The sequence below is a fragment of the Rhinolophus sinicus genome, linkage group LG04 (assembly GCF_036562045.2).
Source record: "Rhinolophus sinicus isolate RSC01 linkage group LG04, ASM3656204v1, whole genome shotgun sequence".
Classification (NCBI taxonomy): Eukaryota; Metazoa; Chordata; class Mammalia; order Chiroptera; family Rhinolophidae; genus Rhinolophus; species Rhinolophus sinicus.
The window spans coordinates 29,089,726-29,114,036 of NC_133754.1; the positions used below are offsets into that span (position 1 = coordinate 29,089,726).

A 24,311-nucleotide genomic window follows, 5' to 3' on the forward strand; every position below is an offset into this window, starting at 1 on the left:
TAAAACATTAAGATGAAGAAAAGTTTTTTTTTAATAATATTTTAAAAACAAGTTATGGTTTTCTTCTTGTATTTGTGATGCAGACATTTTAGCAAGTTCCATCTCAAACTGTGTTTCTGTAGGAGTGTGTTATACTATGTACATAATCTTCAGTAAGGAATTCTACTTGCAGCATATTTTTTCTTCAAAGGCTTTGCATTTCTGCATAAAAAGCTTATTAATTATTTGTAGCTGCTTGTCATAGTGTTCTGATAATAGAAGGCTGGTCAAGGATAATAATTACCACTTCACCTTTTTGGAGCATATATATCCACTATTCCTAGTGCAATATTACCCAAAGCATCTCTCCTCTCCCTGTACACAGGACCAAAAGTGCAGGCACATCATTTATTGATAAGACAAAAAGAATGTAATGAAATTATCAATGTTCTTGAATTAATTATGAACATGATTAAGAAAGCTAAAATCTCAGGAGCCAGGATCTCATTACCCATTCAGTCTTAGGGATTGCTTTCATTCAGCTAGGCAAAAAGGCTTCGAGCAGCCCCACAATTGCCTTTCTCTCATTTATTTGTGCTAGAATTAAGGTTTATTTGTTTTCTGTTTTCTTCTTCTTCAGACTGTTTCTCTGTCTTTATCCATTTAACAAACTGTTTCCTCGTGTGTCTCAGAAGGATGCACCCATAGGGCCTACACCTCTGTCTGCAGTCTGCATACCTTCTTCTTTTGAGCGCATTTCTCTCAACTCATTTTGCTGGAGCTCCTAAATATCTCTCAAGGTAAGTCTGAGAATGTAGCCAAAAAGTTCTTTCAGATTTATGTCTGCAGCTATACAACAGTTCTGTCTGAATCCCATTCAGCTAGGAGTCTTAATGACATCATTATTACGCTGTCTGTACTGGGCTAGATTTTACTTGGAGCCTGCACTGTATTATTACTTATCTTCCTTTCTGTGTGAACGTACAAATGATACTTGTGTTGGGTGAGGGAAATGATTCAAAAATCAGACGGAAATACATTTATTATTCCAATCAATTTTCCAAGAGTAGTATAAACAAATAAGTAAAAAAGTAAATCCATTTAAAATTTATTTGGTGCACCAAGATCCTAATTGCTCTGAAATTCTTGCCCTCTCATCCTTGCTATTATAACTGAGTTAAGAAGGACAACTAAAATGTAATACCGTATTTAGATTTATTTAAAATTTTCCAAGTGTTCCATTCTAAAGGCCGTGGGAATTTCTGGGATTGTAACGTCCAATGCAGAGGAATAATGCATTGCTGTCTGTTAGAAAATGTCTTGGAATTGTCCTAATGGCATCTGACTGAACTGATCTTTTTTTGTAAAATTGACCAAGGGTAGTATGACAGCAAACTTTCCTGAAATTTGATAATAAGTCATTTATAAACAAGGTCATTGGTAAAGCAGGTAAAGTGCTGTCAGCATGTGTTTTTTAGTCACATACAGAGTGATTACAAAGATTATACAATTGGATGTTATTTTGGCTTAAGTATATTAATATAGGGTTTCTATTCTTGTACGAGAGATTAAGCATAGCGACGATAAGACGGGAGAGGAGAGTTATAGCTTTAGGCCACTGAATAAATATGGTATATGTGATACTAAATCCATTGATCCTGGTTTTCTTTAAAGTGATGGTTTGATAAGATTGCTACAACATCCAGGAATCTGAATGCATAAAATCATTGCAAAACCAAGGCATGTTGAAGTGATACGTGACAAAGTGATTTGATCACACAAAATATAAAAATGCCCATCTCTTAAATCTTAGGAGCAACCTTGACATTTGAAGATTTGTTAGAAAATGTGATTAAATAACACAGAGGAAGGAGGCTATTGGACTGTTTCTACAAAACCTGCAGCCTCTGGATACAGTATTTAGATAATTATGCATGTCACATAAAAAGTATTTGTTTCATATTAACTGAATATCCAACATATTGAAAATATATTGCTAGAGTATTACATGCTTCATGAACATAGTATCTTTAATTTGGAGACACATTAAAGATTTTAGTCCTATGTTTCCTGCTGCATTTTTGAGTTTACTAATTTAATAAGCAAATGGTTATTTGTGCTTACTAAAATAACAATTGCTAAGTATCATTTTTGCTTAGTTCTTACATTTAACTAAATTCATGAAGATAGATGATTTCATCTTAAATGATAAAAATGCAAAAAGATACTGAGTCTTCTTTTCAGACATCAAACAAAGATTGCAGTAAAAATAATTTTCTCTATGAACCCAGAATGCCAGGGAAAAAAAAGCATGTTTCTTAAGTAGAAGCTCCTTGTACCTCATCTCATTTGGAGAAAATGGAAATTCCTCTGAATTTCTTTTGATATTTCTTTCATATCTTATCAAAACGGGGAAAATGAATCATAAAATATCCTGCATGCCGTTTCTACATGAAAGGCACGAGCAGAAGCCCCATGTGGCTCTCTCAAGGGGAGCCCATTATTATGGTTCTCTAGGTGGTCGCTTGCACTTCAGCAATTGGACATGATCAGGTGAAAGAGTTTGGAAGCTTGAAAGAAACACAAATAGCAGAAGAAGCTGGGGTAGAGGAGAAGAAAGTGTATCTCTAGCAGAAAAGTTGGTGAAGAACATTTTTCTTGTTAGTTTGTTGCGTGTCTAAGTATCAATACATTTCTAAACCACAAAATACAAAAAAGAAAAATCAGTTCTTAGTGTTGTAGTGGGCCAGATGCCGTTAATGAATGGAAATGTTAATAATTTCTTTTTTAAAAAGTTGCATTAGTGAAAAGTGTTTAAATGCTGATCTGAGAAAGGGGGGGGGAGCATTCTTCTGTTGTATAATGTAACTGTCAGAAGCCTTGTGGTTTACATGTTTTCATTAAATTCTATTGCAATAAAATGAAATGACGATTCTGAGTGTCAGCACTAAGTTCACTGAGTTCACAGAGTTTGAGAATTAACAACTGAGTAACAGTGGAGAAGTTTGAATATTTATACCATTTTTGAAGGCAACATTATGTGGGGGGGGAAATAGGGATGGTATTCAAAATCCTGCATAGCTGGTACCAGATTTTGTTTTTCTCTGTATGTGTCTGACTTTGACACTTTACACTCCTGATACTGAGTGAAAAGGTGAATGTATTCAAATCTAATTGATATGGAAATAAAACATCAACCAAAAGCCAACATAACTAATCTTAAATATTTAATACATGACTACTGTTTTTGTGCATAGCTTGAATTAGTTCTGAAATCCAGAAAATGCTAGAATGTCGTATGTATGTGAACTTATATATATTCACAAAGACTTCTGTTTAAAAACAGGAAGATATACTAGAAAAAGTATTAGCAGGTATTAGAAAATTTCAATTCTGTCAAAATCTAGTTGTGACCTTGGATAAGTTATTGAATCTCTCAATGCCTTCATTTCCTCTCTGTAAATTATGGGGTAAATTGATAATAGTTAAGTCCCCTTCACACACTAAAATCTATTATTTTACATCTGTGTGTGTGTGTGTGTGTGTGTGTGTGTATATTCATTTGACTGTGCAAATAAGCCTGACATCTATTTTTAGCACTATATTTATCCCAGTGTTAAGATAGTCAAGAACAGTTTTCATTTAGAACATATGAAACTTAATATCATATGCCCATCTGTCATCCCTGCTAACTTAATTCCTGAAATGCAGGGCTTACTTTGCTTTTAAACATTCCTCCATTCGCACTGATGCTGATCTGTGCCTATAAGCAGTGGTAATAGCTTCCCAGCAAACATGTCTTTAACAAAATCCCCCAAGTGTAGAAAGAAGGAGTTGCTTCATCTTCGTATTTCTCAGAGCAAGTTGTTGGGTCTTAGCAAATTGCTAATAGGCTCATTAAGCTCCTGCTATGTACATCTACTGAGCAAACCTGGAATTGATCATTATAACTACAATTGGATTTCAATTTTTGCTCCGAAGCCTCAATTCTACAGTCTGTCAGAGCGGTGAGATTTTTAAAAAGATGCTTGGTTTCGAAGACAAAAAGGGGTATTTTGCGATGAATGTCTTCCCTGGGAGTTTGAAGACAGGCAGTCTCCAAAGAGAGTTTGAGGGTCCTCTGTGGTGGGGGGTCAGATCTGCTCTGAACGGGTTAAGGAGAACTACCTGCCTGCGATTGATTGAAATCAGTAATGGATCATCTCATAAAGCTGCTGTTACTAGATATTACCCTGCTATCTCTGTCCTCTGATAGTTCAGATAAGAAGTGCTTACCGCAGAGGAGGTTCCTAGAGGACAGATACTGTTTCCCGTACCTCAGGGAGTAAAAAGCCATACTGCTGGATCAGTGACTTTTCTTAACAGCAAGTAAATTCAGGCCTTATCAAGTTACAGCACAAACTGCACTCATGTTTTATTATTCTCATTAGAGATTTAAGGACTAATTCCAGTTGTTAGCGCTTAGCAGTTTAATGTTTTCCATAGATAAGAATTAAGATTCTTCTGGGGGATTTTTTTATTTGCTAAAGCTTGCAAAATATAAGGCAGTGATGCACTTACTGTGATGTTATGTGGTAGATTTACTAAATGTCCTGAATATTTTTAAGGCATCCATTTTAAAAATTTAAATCTAATGACTGAATTTTTTCAAGTTGGACGTGCACCCATTCCACTGAAACATGCCTTTGTTTGTCTGGGCATCCAAATCAGCTGTCCTTCTAGAAATATGACAAAAGAGGCTGGATTTGATGCCTCCATAGCTTGTCTTCAACTGCGGTGTATTTTCTCAGAGTAAATTCACTTAATCGAGACTAAGTGTTAGATCTGACTCAAAAGAAAACCTTGAACAAGACCTATTTTGTAAGTAAACTTGGCTTTAAATTATTTCCTTGAAGTGAAGCTGACTTTCCTTCCCAAACAGGTGGAGAAAAGCTGTGACTGACATGTTCATTCTATTTCTGTTTTCAAAGAGGTTACAGTTTGAATTTAAAAATGAAAATCCAGGCTGCTGTCTGCTTGGATACTAACATTGCATCAATGTTTTAGTGACTTTTTAGTAGTGACTCTCTTGTTGCCCAATGTTAGTCTTCCTAACATTCTTGAAGGGGGAAAAAAAAAAGCATCCTTTTAGAATAGATCAGTGGAATCTAAGTTGCAAGTGTGATAACATTAGTACTGGAATTAAAGTTAAATGAGGAATGTCCTATTTTTTGGTTATATTTCTTGAAATTTGTCTTTTTATATGAAAACTCTAGTGTAAACAACCTTATTTTACCCCTTTGTTTTTCTTTGGTTTATCGTCACATTTGTCATGACCTGTGGTTTGCGGTTGTAGGGTACTTTTAGAGGTCACTGAATTTCAACAGGGTCAGTCATGGATACTATAGTTGTCAAGTCTTAGGGTCTTTTTGGGGAAAATGTGCTACATACCAATGAAAGTTGTTGTCTTTAGGAGGCATTCATTGGCTGACACTTTGCTATCCTTTCTTGGAAAAAATATTTTCCTGAGGTAAAATTGTTCTAGCAGCTATGCTAGCAGAATGGTCTCCTTTGTGGCAGATCAGGAATCCCGACTATGTCACTGGGTAGGATAAATAATATAATAATAAAAATAGCAGCTATCATGTATTGTGTGCTAGACACTGTGATAGTATTTTAAATGCATTCTTAGGTATCAATTGTTTTCAAGGAAATTCTCAATGTGTTCAAGTTACCTTTTTAATTTTTTAAGACAAGGGGACCTATTCTTGTTAATGTTTTGATTATTCCTGGCTTTGCAGGCTTTGTGCCTGTTTATGTCCCAGATTGTTTTTCCCTTTTAGCCAGTGATACTCGGTGTGCCAGAAAAATTTAACATGCTTGTTCCAGTTACGTTACTGGGTACAATCCTCCCTTATACAGGAAATAAATTTATTATGAAGATCTCCCAGTAGAAGCCTTGGAAAACTTACACAGAGCTGCGCTGTGTCCAAAATGCTGTTCAGTAGGTTTTCCAAAGCGCCCAGGTAACAGCTGGTGCAGGCCACGTGCCAGCTCTGACAGCCCATATGCTCTCTTTAGTGCAGTAATTATCTCAACACAAAACTCTGATAGCCTGGTCTACTGGGTCCAGTTTCCCTAGGTTAAATTGACTCAGTGGCTTTGTTAGTAAGTTCCTTTGGCACAGTAAGAACTTCATCAAGAGTTTAAGTATTGGGATAGGCTTCAAAGACCAATATGACTGCTACTTACAAGACAGGTGGCTTATTAACCCTAAGAGATTCTAGGTGGCAGTTCGTTAGGCTGTCACTCCACAGCAGCACTCTAGTTAAAGGTCTGTCATTGTTTCTACCAGATACCCAACTTAGGGATGGTGGTTACCTCCTCTCTTTTGGTAATAGGCTTGTAGTTTGACTTTTGTATTTCAGTTCTAAGACAGGCACAAGGATTTCTTCTTGATTTCAGTAGTGGTGTGGGGAATGGAAGGGTTGGAGTGAGGAATTGTAGGCGAGGAGAAGAGATGAAGAAAACTGAGCTGGATCAAAATGGGTACAGGCATTTTTACTTAGAGCATCACAGAGATGTTTCTCTCTTTTTATGCTTCTGTGACCTGTGAGATATTAACAGTTTCTCTATGTGTGTAAAATTGGCATGTTAGAGGCTTGGAATCCATATAGGTAAGTGGTTTCCTCCCTCCATCCCTCCCTCTCTCCTTTTCTTCCTTTTTTTTTTTGTGTCCTTCCCTCTTTCCTTTTTTCTTTCTTCCTTTTTTGTCCTTTCATCTGGGAAATACAACTGTCCAAAGGACCAGTTGCAATAAAACTGTAGCTGCAAACCTGCAGTTACAGTACAGACAAAACTTCCCATAAACTGAGCTTCCACGATCTTGAAAAGTGTTGCCTGATATGAGATCATAGAATGTATCCACAAATGTTTGAAATGAAATGAAGGTGATATGATAGTATCATTTCAGATTCTTGCCTGCCTTCTGTTCTTAGCATAGACCTTAAATGAGGACTGCCATGACATGCTTTGTGTTGGGCCCAAGTCGAAACCTCAGTTCTGGTCTATTCCTCTGTTACTTGGCTTATAATCTTAGAAAGAAGGTTGAACTACTAGATTTTTTGGCCAAGACCAACCTTCCTTGTGCTAAGGTTGTGGGATTTACACGGATGGCTGCTTCTCCAATTGAACTCTTGTGAGGGATGGTTTCAGATTCCCCTCCGAGGAGGGATGGCATTGTGCCCACTTGAATCACTAAGCAGTATAAAGTAATAATTAGATTATCTCAGTTATTCCTGAACCTAAAGAAGGATGCAGGCACTGGCTGTCTGCTTTGTCAGTGTCATTTTAATTTCTTGTGTTGAAGTGGAATTCTGAGGTGGAGAGGAATGCACTAAAATAAATGGGATGTAAGGTCCAACAGGAACTGCGTCATACCTTACAATTCTGTGTAAACCCATAGCACCCATGAAATTAGATCATTTGATTTTTTTCATTCTTTACCCAAGACAGACTAATTTGGTTCTGGTCAGACTTTACCTGTCTTGTTCGTTACTGTAACTTCAGAGGGTAGAGTAGGGCCTGGCACAAAGTTGATGCCCAGTAAATATTTGCTAAACGAATGAATAAATGGGTTGAAGGTAGCTCTTTCCTTTATGAAAATGACTAGCTGTAAGTGGCAGTGTACAATTGAGAGTGGGTAGTGGCAGTGGGGCAATGTGGTCCTGAGTTGTGGGCTATCTGGGATATCTGACAATTCCTGGTTTAAGTGATGCTAGGGTAGCTCTGGGTGCTCAAAGCCCTTTTCAGAAACCAAGGTCCAGGGGTGGGAACATCACCAGGGCTGACTTATTTCAAGCTGGACTCTAGGTTGAAATTGGCTTACTACTCATGTAATGCCATTGCATGATTGTGTTTTCAATTTAATGCAACCAATTAGAACTTCAAAGAGCTTAATGTAGAAAGCTAGATCAGCTTGTTTGTAAAGACTCTAACATGGACCTTTGTTATTTAGTTTTCAACTACAGGTAGTTATACGTATAAAGTCATTATTTATATGTTGTCAGGAGTACTCACCAAATTTATTGACTTGTACATTATTCTTTGCAAATAAGTTCTGGCTGCTCTCTGCATATTATAATTAAAACGACAGGGGCTTTAATCATTTATGAAATTTTAAACTACATGCTGAATATAAATGTATCATTCAATGTGATAGAATGAATTAAATTCATCACTGTCAAATAACTGTATAAAAGATGAAATATCTCTCATCCCACATCATTAACTTATGAAAAAAAAAAAGCCAGATTTGCAAGCATTGTAATAATAGTTTTATGATCTTTTAAGGACACTTTGAAAACGAAGATGTTTGGCTTACACAAGAAAAGTACTCTGACCAAAAAGTTGATTTCTGATTTTATCTGTAAAAGTTCTATTTGAATTTGGTGATGAAGAATAACTTTTGCCTAGATAGTAACAAAAGATGGAGACTCTTTTTTATTGGAACAGAAAGCATCTTTTATCACCATGATATCCCTAGGTGAGCATAAATAAAATAGAGTTTTGGCAATCTAAATCATTTAGGCAAAAATCCTCACTGTGGGTTAAAAGGGTAATTTGGGGCAGGAAGATAATTGAAATATGTACCTGCTGCAGGTAAGTAGCTGGCATTTGATCAATTCTCAAACCACCTTTTGTGCATGTCTAGACACAATGTCAATATCCAGATCGCTAAGGAAAATAAAATCAGGTTTGGTAAACAATGATTCTGATAATTATTTTCATTCTGTACAAAGTTTGCTACTATCATTATTTTCAGCTGATGTCTATACTATGGGATTCAATTCAAAATAAATTTTACTACACAATTTTATATCAGAACTCTTTCTAAAATGTGACTGTCTCTATCATTTATTGATTTATTTCAGGAAAATATGGGAGGGATATAAACGTTTAAACTCTTCTCCTCCAAACAGAGTCTTCTCAAGTTCCAAGTATTTTATCTGTTCTTTGATTTTCATCATTTCTTGGGTGGGGCATTTATTAATTCATTGATTGATTCACTCATTCATTAAAAGACTTTTATTGACCCCAGCAAGGGGTGGGGAATGGAAAGAGGGGGTTTGGTTTGGGGACCAGATGAGAATCTGAGCCCCTCCTCTTAAAAAATATCTAATGGAGGCTATCCAAGTATTGATAAAATCTGAAATAGGCAGTGCTTTCATTAACTTATCAAATTATTAATTAATTAATTTGGAGGAGCAAAAGTATAAATTCAGGAAGGCACTACCTCTGCAGCTCCCAGTCAGACAATTTCATGCAATTTTTCAACCAAATGTAAGGAAATATGACATGACTAGGAGGAAATAAACCTTTTGGGGTCTTCCAGGACATACAATGTATTTTTATGTAAATTAAAATAGGATGAAAATCTCAAGCCCAGACAGGAATGTTATGGTGGAAACCAAATCCATGAGTTTTCGCAATAATCAATGCTATCTTCAGTGATATTTTATCTTGTTAAGAATTTTAGGTTGGGTATTTTGAGAGTTAAATGCTAATAAATTCTTATTCTCTGGCCCATTGTGTTCTTTTCACATAATACTCCAAACCAAGAAAATCAACACAATCTAGAATTTTACATATTGTTATATTAGCTACAAGATATCTGATTGACCTGTAGTTACTTGAAAACTATTTTGAAAAAGTAAGAATTGTTTTGGGGGCTGGGACAGAGTGAGGAAATGTGTATAAGACTTGGGAATGTGTAGTAAAAACACATATTGCTGTGATTAATACAATATTCCTTGCTTTGCCTTGCTTTGACAGAGCCTGATAAAGCTAACTGGAAACCAGTGTAGCTTGGCTTTTATATTAAATTAACTTTACCTCTATTTTAATCAGTAAGAATGAATAACAACAAAACTACAAAAATAACTGTAGTAATTAAAAAGAAAACACAGGTATACAACCCAGAGAACGGAATCAATAATTTAAAGAAATAGTTTAAATGAAAAAATGTGATATAAAAGATACTTTGTAAGCGATGACTACAGCTTTTCCCCAACACATGGGTTTCTATCTGTGAAATATATTCCAAATTTTGCCTGTCTTTGAAAATGGCATTACTGTTTCCTTTGTACTCTTTCTTGCTCACACTTTTTTGTATGTGTTTGTTTTCACAAAGCAGTGTTTCCTCATTAGCCTGCTCTAGGAACGGACAATAGCAAGTTTTAATACTGACCCTCATCATTGAGAAGCTGATATGAAAATTATCAGTCTGTTTCAAAGCAAGAAGTCTTGCTGCAAATCTTTCCCAAAATTTCTAACAGGATACAGCTCTGTTATAGACTTGTAACTGTAGATGGTGATGGTTAGTATGAAGTAACAAAGCATGGCTCAGGCTAGACCAACCCTGGCAATTTAAGCATTGCTTTCTAATAGCTTTATGATAGGACCCTTTTTTACTGAGAGATTTTTATTAGGTTTGAAATATAATTTTCACAAAGTTGCCATAGAGTTGGAGTAAAGTGCATTTGTTAAACCCTTTATATTCTTTCCCCCCTGCTTCTCAGTATTGTTTCAGAATAGAAGGTGAAATTGTATTCCTTGGGGTGCAGTTTAAAGTCAAGAACAGCAATATTTAGCACATGCTTGGGCAACCTTGTTTGAAATCCATGCCGCCCCTCTCTGGTGTTCTGATGTGCCTTTAGGGGATGCTTGCCTGTTTGTAGTTTGTTTTCTTTTGTTTAAGGTTTCAGCTACTGCATTGACTAATGATTATATAGCAGTAAACTCTCGTCCTTGCTAAATTCAGTAGTGATGCCTCAAAAGCATTTTTCCCTTGTGTGACATAAAACAATAAAAGAACTAGACAAACCCCTTTTGAGGAAGAATAATCCTTTGTTTAAAGAAAAGAAAAGGCATCTCCTGACGCCAGAGGGTGGAGAATTCAAATCAAAGCCTGAGCTAATTGATAAAAAATAAAACAAGTGTTAATTTTGAAAATGTTTTACAGTCAGGGATTATTTGTCCAAAATCGTTACTAATGTAATATTTTTATCTGTGCATAACCTCTTTATTGTACTCCTGCTACAATATTTACTTAACACATTATTACTTGATTGACACCTCTGCTCTTGAATCTAAACTCTAAATAATGAATCTGTTTCTTCAGAATGCTGTTGCCAGCATAATTTATCAATAGAATTTTGGTCAGACAGTAGTATTTTATTTCTTTAAAGATAGCCAATTGTATTATTTTCCCTTGCAGTTTTTTTAAACATTAAAACAATTGATTTAAAAATATAATTTAGATGTTACAAATTTGACTAAAAAATTAAAGTAACCAATAGATTTACATAATGAATATTCTTAGCCTTCAGATTTACCAATGCCAAGTCCAAAGAATTTAAACATGCCATTTAATTGTTCTCCCTGCAATTTTTTTAATGAGACTTGTGGCCATGATTCTGAGTGATAAATTCTTCTTGATTTGCCTCCAGTTGTCACTGGCCGAACCTTAGGGAATGAAAGATTAGTTACGGTTGCAAAAGACTTATTATTTCAAACTGGAGAATTTTTAATGTTCTTAACCCAATTAAGCAGAGAGTGAAGAATCTATCAATATTGTTGTCAGTTTATTAGAGAGAAAAAAAGTCTTCCAAATTTTAATTTAGCTGGAGATGCTGTCCAGTTTCTGTCTTTAGCTTAGAATATAATAAGATTGTATTAAATTGGTAGTTGACCCTGGTGCCTAAATATTGCATCACTAACATAAGAAAATTGCCTTGCGATTTAAACAAAAATGAGCACGGTTTCAGCCTTCATCCAATTTTTAATAGCATTTGTCTTATTACCCAAGTCCTTGAATAACATAAGCACGCGGTACCACAATTTGCATATGCTTGGGCTTGTAGTGAGACTAATGTGTGTATTCATAATTTTAATCCCAAGTTTCAAAACTCCAAGGAAAAAAAAGTTTTCTTGTTACGTTTAAGTAATGAATCCAGGAGACCACATTCAGGCCACAAAAGAGTCCAAGTTGGCCCCAAACACAGGTGCTCCCAGTTTGAACATCATGCCTGGCTTTTCTGCAGAGAAACGAAATGAAAGAGCAACTTCAAACACAGGTGCAGAACCCTGCATCTGTGAGGGACAGCCCGAAACCATGGCTTTCGCCTGACCGTGTTCGGCTTGTAAACCTCATCCTCCATGGAGCACCTGTGTCAGAACCAATTAGAGATGTGTATAAATGTTATCAACACCTACGCGTCATTACTTATTCATCAACTTCAGTACCAAATATTGATGCAAACATGCAAGGGTGGTGTTTATTTTCTTTTCCTGTGGAGCCGCTGTTTTCTGAGGTTTCTGTCCATTTGCCCAGTGGCTGATGGGAAGGAGTAAAATACACAGATAAGAAAAATGTGGAATATTTCAAGCTTTAAATCCTACAACCATTTGTGTTGTTATCACTTTTTAATCTTTAAATCTAAGTTCTTCCCTGGAAGAAAGGGAGTGTGCACAAAAGTTTCAAACACATTGATTGCTTGAAGGCCTAATTGCAGTAATGCCACACTTTGTGGAATACTTTGGTGTGGGCTTCTCCCCCCTGGTAGTCTGGTGACTTCTAGTTGTTTGATTAGTACTCAGAGAACCTACATTTGAAGCTTTGGTTTTTCCATAGCAGTAGCAAGCAGCAGAAGCAGCAGGATCTGGCTTCCTGGCAATCTCCACAGGCATTTGGGTTAGTGGCATTGTATTTGCCTCTGGGTCTTTCCTGCACAGGGCTGAAGCGGTGGCTATTGGGTTGTTAGAAGCTTTGGAAACCATTTCTTTTTTGACAGTTTAAATTTATGTGGTTTTTAATTGTCTGTAAACAAAGCCTTTTAAGTCTAGCACTAAATCTCCATCCAGGTCAGCTGGCATCCAAAGGGATGGCTGTTGATTTATTTCTGAGATTGCTTTTCTTTTCCTAAAAAACCCTCTCCATCAGTTTATTGTCCTCCAATAGAGATACACAAAACACACAAATCACTTGGCCCCTCCCCGCCACTTTGAATGAATAGATAAAAATCCATCTGTTTTTTTATCTGCCTGTTCTGAGGAGCCAAATTTTGTCCTTTGTAAAAAATATCCTCAGCAATATAATTTCCTAGCAAGCAGCTAGGAAGATTGACCAATACTTAGGTTTTTAGTCAGTGATGGTTATAGTTGAGAAACTTTCAGTCTTGTTTTGGCTCTAAATGGTCATTAAATGGAAATCATTTGTGCTGTGAATAATTAGGCGCAGAAGATGTAGCACAATAAATATATATTGGTTATTATGGTTTACAGACTATTGATTACACGACTCTCTTTATAAAATAAAAAATATATCATAAAAGATTGAGGGAAAGAGCGGAGTAATGTGAATGTTTGGTTTTCTATAGGTTGTCCCACAACTGGCAATGGTCCTTCGGAACCATAATTTAAGACACATACAGATGAATGTCTGACTGTAGGTCCCTGGCTCCTGGGAGTGCCAGAAAACCTTGGACGCATTTCCTGTTCGAAGCATGCTGAGCCCTAGCCCTGGCCGCTCTCCTGCCTTCCTGGGGCCTGCAGGTTCTGTGTTTCAGTTGTCCCATTTCTCTGACAGCCAGTTCTCTCTGTCTCTGCTGCAAGTGAGAAAAAAACGAACCATTACAAGTAAGGAGAGACATGGAGCTCTTAGGCAAAACAGGAACATAAATCCCACAGAAGAACTGTGTTCAGATAAAAACTGTCACTACAGAAAGAACTGAAGATTCAAACTCTGGCACAGGATGCCTGTTTTAAGCAGGCCTGGCTCAGGGCTTTCGAGAAATAGCTTTTGAATATTCCTTTCTTTGTCTCTTACCTATAAGCCCTCAGTTCCTGTTTTGAAAAAGAACCGTAAAACCAAAAGAATACTTTTGGTTTCTTTTTCTGAACGTGTTTGTATATGTATCATCTCACAAGGAGGATTGATGTTTTTTATTTTATTCCAAATTTATTTTTAATTTTCAGTGATGCCGGATAAAAAGGAATTTGCCTGTGTTTTTAGAAGAGAGTGGATTTGGTTTCTGACTTTGTTAGTTATATGTCCTTGGACAGATTACTTAATTTTTCTGGTCACTTTTTCTCATCTGTAAAATGGGAATAATGATATCTATCATGCAAGGTTGAAGTATGAACTAAAATAACATAGTTTAGAACATAATTTCTTAGAGTAATACTTACAACAAAAACATTGCAGAGCAAGGAACAGTTTGAGAACAAAACAAAAAATGACAACCAAAAAAATAAAAGAAAGAAAAGAAAAATGCCTCAGCAAATAGGAAGACTAATCAGAATGAAACCATAAAATATAAAATTATGAAAATTAGGACAGTAAAAAAATGCCAGGGATTAAAATTCAAACTGTGTATTATGACATCACTGATTTAGATAAAGTAAACGGAATTTGGTGCTTGAAAAATAGTTCATTATGGAGAGCAGATATTTGACATGGAAAAGACAGACTGTCTTCCTGATGCAGGAATGAAGAAGTTTGAAGCATGAAAATTGTGAACAGAAGCTGAAAAGTTGAGCAGCCCCGGGTCACTCCAGAGGGGACTCCTACCAGCAAGGCTCCTGCAGGGGCGTGGGAAGGAGGGTGTTGTGGGGTAAGGCCTACTCCACCACACGTTCTTCCCACCAAGCCGCTTCCTGGGGCTTGAGCACATCCGTAGGTGTGTGCACATCCAAACCAGGCAAGGCACTGCTCAGTTGACTTTGAAGATCCATACATTTTAGTTGAACTGTTCTGTAGTAAAGTCACACTTGTTGGAATTTCAAGTCCATTCAGGGAGAAAATGTTGGGAAAGCCAGATTCCTGCTCCCTTACCATAAGGTCCCAGTGCAACTTTGTTTGTCATCGCTTGACCATTCATTCATTCATTCATTCATTCATTCAGCTAACTATTTTAAAAATTAAAGTGTAATTGGCATACAATAGTATATTAGCTTCAGGTGTACAGCACAGTGATGTGACGTTTATTTATCTTACGATGTGACATCCACACTAAGCCTGGTAACCATTTGTCCATCACTGTGCAGTCATCACACTGTTGTCGACTATATTGCCCTTCATCTTTTTCACCCGTCCTTCCACTGCTCTACCCTCTGGCAATCATGAGTTTGTTCTTTGTCGCTATGAGTCTGTTTTTGTTTAGTTTGTTCTTTTGATTTTTTTTTTAATTCCACATATAAGTGAAATTGTGTGGTATTTGTTTTTCTGTGACTTATTTTACTTAGCATAATACCCTCTAGGTCCATCCATGTTGTCTCGAATGGCAGGATTTTATTCCTTTACCACATCGAACTTTTATTGAGTATGTACTGAGTGTCAGACACTCTGCAAAGCTCTGGGAATGAAACAATTACAGAGATATGTTCTCTGGCTTCTAAGGAATATAATTATTTGGGGTGGTCTCACCCAACCCTATTAGTATCCCTCCGCTGTGGCTTTGGAGCCCTAGGGCTTCCCAGTTGATCAATATGCACCCAGCTGCCTTTTGACAAGGTTGAAGCACACTGAAGCCACCCAGGGATTTTCATTAGGATGTTAGCTAAATTTAGCTAGATCCTGTGAGGAAGTAGCTGGATCAGGCCCAGTGAGGTTAATCTGAGATCTAAGGTCAGATGGGGGAAGAAGATATCAAAAATAGGTATCCAAAGAGTAAATAATAAAAATGAAACAGGTACATCTTTTCATGATTTGATGAGTTCATTGTGGCATTCTTTATGGCTATGGTGGTTCAGAAGGACTGGTTTAAGGAATCTTCTTCCCCCCCCCCCAGCTTTATTGAGATATAATTGGCATATAATATTGTGTAAGTTTTAGGTATAAAATGTAATAATTTGATACACATATACATTGTGAAATGATTCACATATTTGTTAACACATTGTTAACACATCCATCACATTTTTTTGGTGTGGTGAAAACATTTAAGACCTACTGTCTTAGCAACTTTCAAGTATATAACACAGTGCTGTTATCTGTAGTCATGTGCTATTCATTAGACCCCCAGAACTTGTCTTATTTAGCTCATTATATAACATTATAATGTATAATTTTATTATACAATCAACTATTTAACTATTATTAACATATAATAGCTAATATTTAATACTGGTTTATCGTGTGCCAGATACTGTGCTAAATTTATCTCATTTATTCCTCCCCTCAAAGAGATGTTTGTGCTCTTTGGCCAACATCTCCTCGTTCCCAGCTACAGGTAACCACCATTCTACTCTGTTTTTATGAATTTGGCTTCTTTAAAGATTCTACATGTAAGTAAGAACAGACAGTTATTTGTCTTTCTCTGTCTGACTTATTTCACTCAGCATAATGCCTTCAAGTTTCCTTCATGCTGCAAATGGCGAGATTTCCTTCTTTTCATGGCTGAATAATATTCATGTCTTTACATATACATATATCACATTTTCTTGATTCATTCACTGGATGATGGACACATAGGTTGTTTCCATGTCTTGGCAATTGTGAATAATACTGCAATGAATAAGGGGTACAGATGTTTCTTTGGGATAGGGGTTTCATTTCTTTCAGATACATATCCAGAAATGGGATTCCTGAATCATACGGTAGTTCTATTTTTAATTTTGGGGGGCACCACCATACTGTTTTCCACAGCGGCTATACCAATTTACATTCCCACCAACAGTGCACAAGGGTTCCCTTTTCTCCACATCCTTGCCAATATGTGTTATCTCTTTTTGATGATAGTTATTCTAACAGGTGTGACGTATTATCTCATTGTGGTTTTGATTTGGATTTCTCTGGTGATTAGTGATGTTGAGCATCTTTTCATGCATCTGGTGGCTGTTTGTATGTTTTCTTTGGAAAAATGTCTATACCCATTTTCAAATGGGATTATTTGTGCGTTGTTTTTTTTTTGCTGTTGAGTTGTAAGTGTTCCTTATGTGTTTGAATATTAACTCCTTATCAGATATATAGTTTGCAAATATTTTTTCCTATTTTGTAGGTTGCCTTTTCATTCTGCTGATGGTTTGTTGTGCAGAAGCTTTTTAGTATGATGCTGTCCCACTCCCTTATTTTTTCTTTTTTAAATTTTATGGCTTGTTCTTTTGGTGTCATTTCCAAAAAATTATTTCTCAGATCAATGTCAGGGAGCTTTGTCCTATCTTTTCTTTTAGGATATTTACAGCTTCAGTTCTTACATTTAAGTCTTTAATCCATTTTGAGTTCATTTTTTGTGTGTGGTGTAAACTAGAGAGGTCCAATTTCATTCTCTTGCATGTGAATATTATTTTCCCAGCACCACTTATTGAAGAAACTCTCCTTTCCCCATTGAATAATAGCTCTATTAGTTGACTATATATGTGTGGGCTCTTGATTATTTTCCATTGGTCTATGTCTGTTTTAATGCCCACACCATACTGTTTTGCTTCCTATAGCTTTATATTATAATTTGTAACCAGGAAGTGGGATGCCTCCAGCTTTGTTTTTTACAGAATTGCTTTGCCTATGTGGGGTCTTTTGTGGTTTCATATGAATTTTAGAGTTTTTTTACTGTGAAAAATGCTATTGGAATTTTGATAGGGATTGCATAAAATCTATAGATGGCTTTGGGTAGTATGGACATTTTAACAATATTCTTTGGACTTATGAACATGAATATTTGTATCTTCTTCAATTTATTTCATCAATGTCTTATAATTTTCAGTGTACAAATCTTTCACCTTCGTTAAATTTATTCTTAAGTATTTTATTATTTTTGATGTTGTTATACAGGGGGATTATTTTCTGTATTTTTCAGATAGTTTGTTGTTAGGTATAAAAATACAACTGATTTTTGTATCCTGCAAAATTTCCTGCAAAATTTACTGAATTCGTATGTTAGTTCTAACAGATATTTTGTGTGTGGGTGTGGAGTTTTTAGGATTTTTCTATACATACTATCATATCATCTGCAAACAGAGACAGTTTTCCATCTTTTCTGATACAGATGCCTTTTATTTCTTTTTCTTACCTAATTGTTTTGGCCAGGACTTCCAGTACTGTGTTGAATAGGAGTGGTGAGCCAGGAATTTTCTGTGGTACGTAACCACTTCCAGTTCCAAAATTATTAATCATGTGATTTTAGGGCTTCAATTGGACAGATGACCAGTTTTTATGGCTTTTCCTATCTGCCTAACTTTCCGGTGGCACATGCAGTCAGACCAGTGTGGTAATTACAAAAGGCAGATTCTTTAGGAATGCTTTTTAATAGATTAGTTAAATTGACAGCATGCAGTATTTTAAAAATTTAGCGTAGCAGAAAAAAGGCTTGGGCATGCTTTTAATATTTCTGATGGGGATAGTAGCATTTGCACATTTTCTTTCTTGTGCCAGGGGATTTTCCACAGTATTTTTCTTAAAGAGAGATAAAGTTGTCCATAACCTGCTCCTAAAGAACTAAGCCTGCAGGAAGAGAATTTTTTTTATGGCAGCACTTTTTAAAATGCTGATAAAGAAGAGTCAGCAAGGGTTCTACTAGACTTAGATTGGGGGAATAAAATTCTTTCAGGGGCCAACATGGGTGTGCATTTCCTCTGAGGTAGCAGTCTCTTCCACTTTGTGGTTGAATGTCATCTGAAGCTTGAAGTTTCCTCAAGTTCTTTCCAAGTCTCAGTTTTCTTCAGACTCTACGCGTTGGCCTTGAAATTCTCGCCCTAGGTCAGGGACTAAATGAACTAATATAGGGCGATGACTCTTAAATGTCTAATTCCAGCCCTACCTCTCTTTTATCTCCAGACACATTAATCTATTTGCCTACTGAAATTGCTATGTAGATGTCTCACATTTTCCTCACATCTAAGATGTCCGAAATAGAATTCATCATCTTCCCATTAACCACTCCTTCTTACATTTTTCCTACAACACAGAATGACGTGCCCCAATTGCCTAGCCCAAAACCTTGACTCCTCATTGTCTCTTATTCTCCGTTTGCCATCAATCATCATGTCCTGTTGAATCAGCTTCCTAAATATATCTCCAATCTGTCACCCTCATTACTGCATGCTATGGCTCCTTGATCTCTAGACTAGAGTATGAGTCTCATAATTGCATTTCTTCTTCTAGACTTGTTTCCCTCTAATTCATCTTTCTCCTCACTAAAGTGCTTCCTCAGAAATGTAAATGTACCAGTATATCACCCGCTCTTCAAACGGTCTTCACACTCTTCAAAGGGTCCACATTGCCGAAAGTTTTAACTTCTTAGCTTGGCAAACCTCTTCAACTACCTTCTTTCTACATCTCCCCTGACATAGTGATCTGTGTGTAGTTCCCAGGATACATTGGTGATTCCCCACTTCTGTGCTTTTACTCCTAATTTCCTTCTTGAAAGAAGCCTCTACCCTTTTCTTCCTCCCCATTCCCCTAACCAGGGGTAGCCTACTTAGTCTTCAAGATTTTCCAGACTCAGCTCAAGGGTTTCCTCCTTTATAAAGCTGTTTCTAATCTACTCTTCTAAGTGCAAAGGTAGCATTGACTATATGCTCATTTGGGTTTCTATGCACACATTAGAATCTCAAATATATCTACCTTTTTATTTCAGTCACATTTTAATATATCTGTTTTCTTTATGAAGTTTTTGTTTGTTTGTTTGTTTCCTCAACACCTAGTACCCATTTCTGGCATATAGTATACTGAATATTTTGGTTGTTTGCTTGATTGAGTGACTGATTGAAGCAGTAAATGTATACCTCTCAAGAGATTTTTCTTTTTACAACGAATAGATTCTTATATTTTGTCTCCTTTCACTATCATAAAACTTTCCTCTATCTGTACTGTTAAATGCCGTTATTGGAACTATCACTTTATGTGGAATAATTATATTTTTTATGTTGGTATTTCCAAGCCCTCCAGATTTATTTATTTTATTACATAGTTAACACCTTAATAATGTTATAATTTAAATCAATTTGTATAAGAACTTTTAAAGAGTTACTTATGGTTTTTGCTATTTTCATCTTTAAAATATATTCTTTCACTTTTTTAGGCACTATTGCCTCTTTGTAATTATAATAAATATGGAGTGAGTCAACCTCTTATCAATTCTAATATGGTAATTTGATTTGATTCCTTTGGACAGTGTTATTAGAAACTAACTGATATGAGATATAGATTTGGTAGATTTGATTTGTTGTTTCAACGTGGAATCTTCTTTACTCCTTATTTTGTACATTTCCTTTTCCAAAGGCACGAACTAGGTGGGATTATAAAGATAATAAGCATGGCTGCTTAACTGAAGGACTTTATAATACTGAAGGGAAATAAGACGGTTGCACAGAGAGCTGTAACATAAAGATAGGATACATGCTAGGAGAAATTTATGAAGTGCTGAGACTTATTTCCAGTAAAAAGGGGATCTAAGGAAAATTTGATGGAAGAATGGGACTTTTAAGCTTGGCGTTGAAAATGCAGTAGAATTTCAAGACATGAAGATTGGGGAAGGACATTGCATGCTGAAGGAAATGGGTGGTGGGTTGAGGAGGAGACAGTACAGAGCATAGGGAGTGAAGTGAGAGTCCAGAGCACACAGAGGGTGGGGTGGCACTTCTAGATCAGATGGAAAACTGGAAAGGTAAGTTATCGTCATGTTAAGGAAGCCCTTGCATGCCTCACCAACAATCAAAACTCATAGGAGCTTTTCAACAGAGCAATGAACCTTCTTTTCTTTTGTTATTATCTACCCACAGTAGCATATTATGTTCCCCTTATCTTTTATGCTCTGCATTTGCAAAGAAATTGCAGTGATACCACTTGTTTGGCGACCTTCTTCTCTAACCACTTTGAAATCATGCTTTTTCCCCCCTTAGTCTTTTGGTGCAATGTTTTGCTATTTGAACTTCAGCCACACATTTTTTTTTTTGGTTCCCTTGGGGGCACTACTATTAAAAACTAACTGATATGGGGTATAAATTGTTCTATAATTATAACCACTGCAATAAAGAACGCTTATCAAAACCTTCTAGCCCTCCACCTGGCATTTGATTTAAATATTATAGTCCCCACCTAATATTAGTTGTGTCATATTAATGATGCATATGAGAAATGTTCTCTTCGGAAGGTAATATTACCTCTTTTACTCATTATGCTTGTTAAATAAAAATAAAACAGATTTTACCTAGTTTTTTGGGGGTGAGGTTCAAGCTGTGTCAGGCATATATTGTGACTCTTTTCTTCCAGGGTGGCTTGCTGTTTCATTTATCTTAAAGAGGTTTATTTTTAAAGGCAATTTTATTCATATATAATTTATATAACATAAATTCACCCAATTTAGTTGCACAATTCAATGAATTTAAGTATATGTACAGAGTTGTACAACCATCACTACCATGTAATTTTAGAATATTTATATTACCTTAAAAGCAAAACACCCCTAATTACAGTCATTCCCCGTTCTCACTGTCAGCCCTGCACAATGATTAATCTACTTTGTCTTTTATATTTGACCGTTTGAACATTTGTATATAAATGGATCTATACAATATGTGTTCTTTTGTGTCTGGCTTCTTTTGCTTAGTATGATTTTGAGGTTCAACCATGTTGTAGCATGGGTCAGTATTTCTTTTTATTTCCAATAGTAGTTCATCGTATGGATGTACCAAGTTTTGTTTCTCCATTCACCAGTTGATAGCCATTTGACTTACTTCTACTTTTTGGCTGGTGTGACTGATAGTCCTATGAATATTAGTATATCAATTTTTATGTGGACATTTTAATTTCTTTTTAGTTGATTCCTAGGAGTGGAATTGCTGGGTGGTATGGTAAATTCGACTTTTAAGAAAGTACCAATGCATTTTCCAAATTGACTGCTCCAACTAACATTGCCTCCAGGAATGTATGAGGGCGTCAGTTTCTCTGCATCATCGTCAACACTTGCTATTGTCTCTCTTTTCAATTATAGCCATTTTAGTGGGTGAGATGGTATCTCATTATGGTTTTAATTTGTATTTCCCTAATGATGGTGAGCCTCTTCTTACGTGCTTGTTAGCCATTTGTCTATCTTCTATGGGTCCTTTGCCCATTTTTAAGTTATTTGTCTTTTTTATTATTGAGTTATAAGGATTTATATATGTAATCTGGATATGTCTTTCATTAGATATATGATTTGCAAACATTTTCTCTCATTCTGTGGGGGTTTTTTCTTTCTATTTTTGTATTTTTGCTTTCTTGATGGTATCTTATGATGCTCTAAAATTTTAAATTTTGACAAAATTCAATTTATTTATTTTCACTGTAATCTCTGGGCTTTCAGAGTTCACCCAAATTTGTTTGAGGTGTGGGTCAGATTAATGTATGGAAACTCCATTATGTATATGATTGCATAACAAATGGAGGACCTTATTACCTTATTTGCAAGGTGGGGAGGCCTCCTTCCCCTGACACATTCATTGATCTGCTATAGATTTCCTGAAATGACAACAGTGAATTCAAATTACTTTCAGCTTTGGGGGTTCACTGCCTCCACAAATTCCTCTTTTTCCTCTCACTATCCTGCTTTAGGTAGTAAGGAACCTCTGTCCTGAGAGCTTCCAAGTATATCGTCTTCCCAGCTCCTGTGGGGGTTCTAGGGCCATAGGAATCACCAACAGTATGTTCAAAGCTAACCCATGGCCCTGCTATTGTTGGAAACTGAGTGTCCAAGCCTGCTCTCCTGGACTGGGTTCAGATCTCCAGAACTCAAAGCAGCAGTTAAGTTATGAAAGAGCCTGAATTAGGAGCCAGACGATCTGGGTTCTAATCCTGAATCTACCTCTTACTTGTTTGCTGACTTTGACAAAATTACTTAATCTTACTGTAGTTTAACATTTTCATTTAGGAAAAGAGCTTTGGATTTCTAATGTTTCTCCTTTAGAGCAGTGGCTTTCAGTGTGTGTGTGTGTGTGTGTGTGTGTTTCTGTGTATATGTGCATGTGTATGTATGGTGTGTGTCTGTATATGTGTGTGTGTGTGTGTGTGTGTGTGTGTGTGTGTATGGGCGGGAGTGATTGTGTCCTCCTGTTCCTGCCCACCCTCCCACCCCCCACCCCCACCCCCACCCCCGGGACATTTGCGAGAGATTTTTGATTTTAACAACTGAAGGAGCACTACTGCATGTTTTGGGTAGAGAGGCCAGAGATGCTGCTAAACATCTACAATGCACAGGACAGCTCCGACAGCAAAGAACTATTCAGCCCAAAAGAGCAATAGTGCCAAGCTTCAGAAGTCCTGCCTTAGAGCATATTTTTTATTAGTATTTTTAGACAAATTTCCCTTTCTTGTTTTTCTAAATACTTCATTCCTTCCAAAGCCCAGCTCCAATGTGGAGCCTTCTTTGTCCGTAATAAGTCATATGATTATTTTTTTTCACTTTCAGAATTCCTGTGCTACTTGTTATTATGTCACTAATAAGCCTGGTACAATTAAAAAAATAAAACTCTAGCTGTAGACAATTTATCTTTTTAAGCAATGAGAAATATATATTTATAAGCTAATCAATTAAAACATTACAATTTTTATAATGTTTTACTTTCTGTCATCAAAATAATTCTGGGCATTATGAACATTTCTTATCCCAGCTGATCTTATTGAGATACCAGCAGCCTCCATTACTCACAGCTAACAGTATAATGTGGAGACTAAAAACTTTACCAATTTACATGTCAGGGTCATTTGAGGATTTTTCCCAGGGCCAGTCCATCCCCCCTCTTCATGGGGACCCAATCCAGCAACTGTCTCAGATGGTTTCATTCAAGGGAGTAGAGACCATGTTTAGGCTCACTTAGGGACCATCTGTCAGCCAAAGAAATGAAGGCAGGAGATTTCATAGCAGGGCCACTCCGTGCTATATATAGGGAATTTGTTTTCTAAAATAAATTTCCTTGCACTTTCCTTCTGTGTGTCACCCTGTTTTAACATCTCTCTATTTCTCCACCATATTACATAGATCATGAATTATTATCTTTGCAAGACTATGAACCAGCCTAAGAAACACGTTGGAGTCACTCGTGGAAACATTAAACAGCACCAGGTGCAGAACTAAGCCCTGGAGGACCACTACTCAATATGCCCCCAAGGCTGACATTTAACCATTGATGACTTCTGAGTAGGGCCCTCTGACCAATAGCACATCAATCAATAGTGTTGTTCCAACCCCGCATTCCCAGAATCACTTCTCTTTACTGCTGACCCCATTTAGTCTCATTAGTTGTTGGACTCAAAGAGGATAGCTAAAGTTTAAGGGCAACTGCAAATGACTTCTAAAGACTATAGATTCAATTGCATGGTA

General features: G+C 36.5%; 1 long non-coding RNA gene across 1 annotated transcript in view; it reads left to right on the forward strand.

Moving 5' to 3' along the window:
- The first annotated feature begins 501 nt into the window (after window positions 1-501).
- LOC109453077 (uncharacterized) overlaps window positions 502-24,311 on the forward strand; it is a 231,395-nt gene continuing 207,585 nt past the window's right edge. Inside the window, exon 1 of the long non-coding RNA XR_002138239.2 lies at window positions 502-779. This is a non-coding gene — a long non-coding RNA (uncharacterized LOC109453077). The remainder of the gene's footprint in view (window positions 780-24,311) is intronic.